Source organism: Arachis hypogaea, chromosome 16 (assembly GCF_003086295.3).
Source record: "Arachis hypogaea cultivar Tifrunner chromosome 16, arahy.Tifrunner.gnm2.J5K5, whole genome shotgun sequence".
Lineage (NCBI taxonomy): Eukaryota > Viridiplantae > Streptophyta > Magnoliopsida > Fabales > Fabaceae > Arachis > Arachis hypogaea.
In genome coordinates this window covers 86062484-86069780 of record NC_092051.1, presented here as the reverse complement: position 1 = coordinate 86069780, position 7297 = coordinate 86062484, and the positions used below count along the sequence as shown (strand labels likewise).

The 7297-nt window shown below is 41.2% G+C and overlaps 1 non-coding gene across 1 annotated transcript; it reads right to left on the bottom strand.

Annotated features, from left to right (window-relative positions):
* Positions 1-593: 593 nt before the first annotated feature.
* LOC112761957 (small nucleolar RNA R71) lies at positions 594-701 on the bottom strand. Its single transcript, XR_003182323.1, has one exon. It is a non-coding gene; the product is annotated as a small nucleolar RNA R71 (small nucleolar RNA).
* Positions 702-7297: the final 6596 nt, after the last annotated feature.

The window sequence follows — 7297 nt, the reverse complement described above, 5'->3', positions numbered from 1 at the left end:
CCTCTACACCTGGGCAAAAAGGATCCCTATTATTATTTTTCTATTCCCTCCTTTTTCATATGAGCAGGAGCAAGGACAAGAACATTCTTGTTGAATCAGATCCAGAACCTGAAAGGACTCTGAAGAGGAAACTAAGAGAAGCTAAATTACAACAATCCAGCGAGCACCTTTTAGAAATTTTCGAACAGGAAAAGGAGATGGCAGCCGAAAATAATAATAATGCAAGGAGGATGCTTGGTAACTTTACTGCATCTAATTCCAATTTACATGGAAGAAGCATCTCCATCCCTACCATTGGAGCAAACAATTTTGAGCTGAAACCTCAATTAGTTTCTCTAATGCAGTAGAACTGCAAGTTTCATGGACTTCCATCTGAAGATCCTTTTCAGTTCTTATCTAAATTCTTGCAGATCTGTGATACTGTTAAGACTAATGGAGTAGATCCTGAAGTCTACAGGCTCATGCTTTTTCCCTTTGCTGTAAGAGACAGAGCTAGAGTATGGTTGGACTCTCAACCCAAGGATAGCCTGAACTCTTGGGATAAGCTGGTCACGACTTTCTTAGCCAAGTTCTTTCCTCCTCAAAAGCTGAGTAAGCTTAGAGTGGATGTTCAAACCTTCAGACAGAAGGAAGGTGAATCCCTCTATGAAACTTGGGAGAGATACAAGCAACTGACCAAAAAGTGTCCTTCTGACATGCTTTCAGAATGGACCATCCTGGATATATTCTATGATGGTCTGTCTGAATTAGCTAAGATGTCATTGGATACTTCTGCAGGTGGATCCATTCACCTAAAGAAAATGCCTGCAGAAGCTCAAGAACTCATTGACATGGTTGCTAATAACCAGTTCATGTACACTTCTGAGAGGAATCCTGTGAGTAATGGGACGCCTCAGAAGAAGGGAGTTCTTGAAATTGATACTCTGAATGCCATATTGGCTCAGAATAAAATATTGACTCAGCAAGTCAATATGATTTCTCAGAGTCTGAATGGAATGCAAGCTGCATCCAACAGTACTCAAGAGGCGCCTTCTGAAGAAGAGGCCTATGATCCTGAAAATCCTGCAATAGCAGAGGTGAATTACATGGGTGAACCATATGGAAACACCTATAATCCCTCATGGAGAAATCACCCAAATCTCTCATAGAAGGATCAAAAGCCTCAACAAGGCTTTAATAATGGTAGAAGAAACAGGTTTAGCAATAGCAAGCCTTTTCTATCATCCACTCAGCAACAGACAGAGAACTCTGAACAAAATACTTCTAATTTAGCAAACTTAGTCTCTGATCTATCTAAGGCCACTGTGAGTTTCATGAATGAAACAGGGTCCTCCATTAGAAATTTGGAAGCACAAGTGGGCCAGCTGAGTAAAAGGATCACTGAAGTCCCTCTTAGTACTCTCCCAAGTAGTACAGAAGAAAATCCAAAACGAGAGTGCAAGGCCATTGATATAATCATCATGGCCGAATCCAAGGAAGAAGGGGAGGACGTGAATCCCAAGGAGGAAGACATCCTGGGACGTCCAGTGATCAATAAGGAGTTCCCCTCTGAGGAACCAAAGGAATCTGAGGCTCATCTAGAGACCATAGAGATTCCAATGAACCTCCTTACGCCCTTCATGAGCTCTGATGAGTATTCTTCTTCTGAAGAGAATGAGGATGTTACTGAAGAGCAAGTTGCCAAGTTCCTTGGTGCAATCATGAAGCTGAATGCCAATTTATTTGGTAATGAGACTTGGGGAGATGAACCTCCCCTGTTCACCAATGAACTAAATGCATTGGATCAACTGAGATTGCCTCAGAAGAAACAGGATCCTGGAAAGTTCCTAATACCTTGTACCATAGGCACCATAACCTTTGAGAAGGCTCTATCTGACCTTGGGTCAGGAATAAACCTCATGCCACTCTCTGTAATGGAGAAACTGGGAATCTTTGAGGTATAAGCTGCTAAAATCTCATTAGAGATGGCAGACAATTCCAGAAAACAGGCTTATGGACAAGTAGAGGACATATTAGTAAAGGTTGAAGGCCTTTACATCCCTGCTGATTTCATAATCTTAGATACTGGGAAGGATGAGGATGAATCTATTATCCTTGGAAGACCCTTCCTAGCCATAGCAAGAGCTATAATTGATGTTAACAGAGGTGAACTAGTCCTTCAATTGAATGAGGACTCCCTTGAGTTTAAAACTCAAGGACATCCTTCTGTAAACATGGAAAAGAGGCACAGTAAGCTTCTCTCAAAATAGAGTCAACCAGAGCCCCTACAGTCAAACTCTAAGTTTGGTGTTGGGAGGCCACAACCAAACTCTAAGTTTGGTGTTGAACTCCCATATCCAAACTCTAAGTTTGGTGTTGGGGAGTCTCAATAATGCTCTGAACATCTCTGAGGCTCCATGAGAGCCCACTGTCAAGCTATTGACATTAAAGAAGCGCTTGTTGGGAGGCAACCCAATTTTTATTTAATTATATTTTTTATTAGTTATATGTCTTCATAGGTTCATGATCATGGGGAGTCACAAAAACAACTGAGAAAAGTGAAGAAAAATAAAAAACAGCAGAAGAAAAATCACACCCTGGAGAAAGGACTTACTGGCATTTAAACGCCAGTAAGGAGCATCTGGCTGGCGTTCAACGCCAGAACAGAGCATGGATCTGGTGTTGAACACCAGAAACAAGCAGCATCCTGGCGTTCAGACGCCAGAAATGCACACTGAGGAAGAGCTGGCGCTGAACGCCAGAAACAAGCATCTGGCTGGCGTTCAACGCCAGAAATATGCTGCATCTGGGCGCTGAACGCCCAGAACAAGCATCAATTCGGCGTTTAAATGCCAGAATTGCATGCAAAGGCATTTTACATGCCTAATGGGTGCAGGGATGCAAATCCTTGACACCTCAGCATTTGTGGACCCCACAGGATCCCCACCTACCACCACTCACTCTCTTCCCTCTTCTCAATGTTCATCCTCTCTTCCCAATAAACACTCTTCCCCAAAACCCTTCACCAATCACCTCAATCTCTCTTCCCTATCACCACTCACATCCATCTACTCTTCCTCATAAACCTACCTCACAAACCCCACCTACCTTCAAAAATCAAAATCAATTTCCCACCCAAAACCCACCCTTATTGCCGAACCTTACCGCCCTTCCCTTCCCTATATAAAGCCCTCAATTCTTCTTCGTTTTCACACAACACAACCCTCTCTTCCCCTTCTTGGCCGAATACACCTCTCCCTCCTCTCCTCCATATTTTCTTCTTCTTCTTCATCTATTCTTTCTTCTCTTGCTCGAGGGCGAGAAATATTCTAAGTTTGGTGTGGTAAAAGCATAAGCTTTTTATTTTTCCATTACCATTGATGGCACCTAAGACCGGAGAATCCTCTAGAAAAGGGAAAGGGAAGACAAAAGCTTCCACCTTCGAGTCATGAGAGATGGAAAGATTCATCTCCAAAGCTCATCAAGACCACTTCTATGATGTTGTGGCCAAGAAGAAGGTGATCTCTAAGGTCCCTTTCAAGCTCAAGAGAAATGAGTATCCGGAGATCCGACATGAAATCCAAAGAAGAGGTTGGAAAGTTCTAACAAACCCCATCCAACAAGTCAGCATCCTAATGGTTCAAGAGTTCTATGCCAATGCATGGATCACTAGGAACCATGATCAAAGTAAGAACCCGAACCCAAAGAATTATCTCACCATGGTTCGGGGGAAATACTTAGATTTTAGTCCGAAAAATGTGAGGTTTGCGTTTGACTTGCCTATGATGCAAGGAGATGTATGCCCCTACACTAGAAGGGTCAACTTTAATCAAAGGTTGGACCAAGTCCTCATGGACATATGTGTGGAAGGAGCTCAATGGAAGATTGACTCAAAAGGCAAACCGGTTCAACTTAGAAGACTGGACCTCAAGCCTGTGGCTAGAGGATGGTTGGAGTTCATCCAACGCTCCATCATCCCCACTAGCAACCGATCCGAAGTTTCTGTGGATCGGGCCATCATGATTCATAGCATCATGATTGGTGAGGAAGTAGAAGTTCATGAAGTCATCTCCCTTGAACTCTACAAAATAGCCGAAAAGTCCTCTCCCTTGGCAAGGCTAGCTTTTCCTCATCTTATTTGTCATCTATGTTACTCAGCTGAAGCTTTCATAGAAGGAGACATTCCCAATGAGGAAGAGAAGCCCATCACTAAGAAAAGGATGGAGCAAACAAGAGAGCCCACTCATGGAGCTCAAGAAACACATGAGGAAGCTCATCGTCAAGAAATCCCTGAGATACCTCAAGTGATGCACTTTCCTCCACAGAATTTTTGGGAGCAAATCAACACCTCCCTAGGAGAATTAAGTTCCAACATGGGACAATTAAGGGTGGAACATCAAGAGCACACCATCATCCTTCATGAAATTAGAGAAGATCAAAAAGCAATAAGGGAGGAGCAACAAAGACAAGGAAGAGACATAGAAGAGCTCAAGGACATCATTGGTTCCTCAAGAAGGAAACGCCACCATCACTAAGGTGGACTCATTCCTTGTTCTTACATTCTCTGTTTTTCGTTTTCTTTATGTTAAGTGCTTATCCATGTTTGTGTCTTATTACATGATCATTAGTATTTAGTAACTATGTCTTAAAGTTATGAATGTCCTATGAATCCATCACCTCTCTTAAATAAAAAATATTTTAATTCAAAAGAACAAGAGGTACATGAGTTTCGAATTTATCCTTGAACTTAGTTTAATTATATTGATGTGGTAACAATACTTTTTGTTTTCTGAATGAATGCTTGAACAGTGCATATGCCTTTTGAAGTTGTTGTTTAAGAATGTTAAATATGTTGGCTCTTGAAAGAATGATGACAAGGAGACATGTTATTTGATAATCTGAAAAATCATAAAAATGATTCTTGAAGCAAGAAAAAGCAGTGAATACAAAAGCTTGCAAAAAAAAATTAGCGAAAAAAAAAGAAAAAGAAAAAGAAAAAGCAAGCAGAAAAAGCCAAAAGCCCTTAAAACCAAAAGGCAAGGGTAAATAAAAAGGATCCCAAGGCTTTGAGCATCAGTGGATAGGAGGGCCTAAAGGAATAAAATCCTGGCCTAAGCAGCTAAACCAAGCTGTCCCTAACCATGTGCTTGTGGCGTGAAGGTGTCAAGTGAAAACTTGAGACTGAGCGGTTAAAGTCAAGGTCCAAAGAAAAAAAAGACTGTGCGTAAGAACCCTAGACACCTCTAATTGGGGACTTTAGCAAAGCTGAGTCACAATCTGAAAAGGTTCACCTAGTTATGTGTCTGTGGCATTTATGTATCCGGTGGTAATACTGGAAAACAAAGTGCTTAGGGCCACGGCCAAGACTCATAAAGTAGATGTGTTCAAGAATCAACATACTGAACTAGGAGAATCAATAACACTATCTGAACTCTGAGTTCCTATAGATGTCAATCATTCTGAACTTCAATGGATAAAGTGAGATGCCAAAACTATTCAAGAGGCAAAAAGCTTCAAGTCCTGCTCATCTGATTGGAGCTATGTTTCATTGATAGTTTGGAATTTATAGTATATTCTCTTCTTTTTATCCTATTTGATGTTCAGTTGCTTGGGAACAAGCAACAATTTAAGTTTGGTGTTGTGATGAGCGCATAATTTATACACTTTTTGGCATTGTTTTTAGTATGTTTTTAGTAGGATCTAGTTACTTTTAGGGATTTTTTTATTAGTTTTTATGTTAAATTCACATTTTTGGACTTTACTATGAGTTTGTGTGTTTTTCTATGATTTCAGGTATTTTCTGGCTGAAATTGAGGGACTTGAGCAAAAATCAGATTCAGAGGTTGAAGAAGGACTGCTGAGGCTGTTGGATTCTGACCTCCCTGCACTCAAAGTGGATTTTTTGGAGGTACAGAACTCAAAATGGCACGCTTTCAATTGCGTTGGACAGTAGACATCCAGGGCTTTCCAGCAATATATAATAGTTTATACTTTGGCCGAGTTTAGATGACGCAAAAGGGCGTTGAACGCCAGTTCTACGCTGCAGTCTGGAGTTAAACGCCAGAAACACGTCACAAACCAGAGTTGAATGCCAGAAACACGTTACAAACTGGCGTTCAACTCCAGAAAGAGCCTCTGCACGTGGAAAGCTAAAGCTCAGCCCAAGCACACACCAAGTGGGCCCCGGAAGTGGATTTATGCATCAATTACTTACTTCTGTGAACCCTAGTAACTAGTTTAGTATAAATAGGACTTTTTACTATTGTATTTTCATCTTCGGATCATCTTATGATTTTTTAGTTCATCTTTGGATCATATTGATCACGTTTGGGGGCTGGCCATTCGGCCATGCCTGAACCTTCATCACTTATGTATTTTCAACGGTAGAGTTTCTGCACTCCATAGATTAAGGTGCGGAGCTCTACTGTTCCTCATGATTTAATGCAAAGTACTACTGTTTCTATTCAATTCAACTTATTCCGCTTCTAAGATAACCATTCGCGCTTCAACATGAATGTGATGATCATGACAGTCATCATCATTCCCTATGAACACGTGCCTGACAACCACTTCCGTTCTACCTTAGATTGAATGAGTATCTCTTGGATTCCTTAATCAGAATCTTCGTGGTATAAGTTAGAACCCATGGATGGCCATTCCTGAGATCCAAAAAGTCTAAACCTTGTCTGTGGTATTCCGAGTAGGATCTGGGAAGGGATGGTTGTGACGAACTTCAAACTCACGAGTGCTGGGCGTAGTGACAGACGCAAAAGGAGGGTGAATCCTATTCTAGTATGATCGAGAACCTCAGATGATTAGCCGTGCCGTGACAGAGCATTTGGACCTTTTTCACAAGAGGATGGGATGTAGCCATTGACAACGGTGACACCATTACATAAAGCTTGCCATGGAAAGGAGTAAGACTGATTGGATGAAGACAGCAGGAAAGCAGAGGTTCAGAGGAACGAAAGCATCTCTATACGCTTATCTGAAATTCTCACCAATGAATTACATAAGTATTTCTATCTTTATTTTCTGTTTATTTATTATTATTATTCGAAAACTCCATAACCATTTGATATTCGCTTGACTGAGATTTAAAAGGTGACCATAGCTTGCTTCATACCGACAATCTCCGTGGGATCGACTCTTACTCACGTAAGGTTTTATTACTTGGACGACCCAATGCACTTGCTGGTTAGTTGTGCGAAGTTGTGAAGTTATATTTGGACCATGGTATTGTGCACCAGTTTGTTGGCGCCATTTCCAGGGAGAGAACGAACAACAAATTTTACAACCTGAGTAACAATTTCGCATA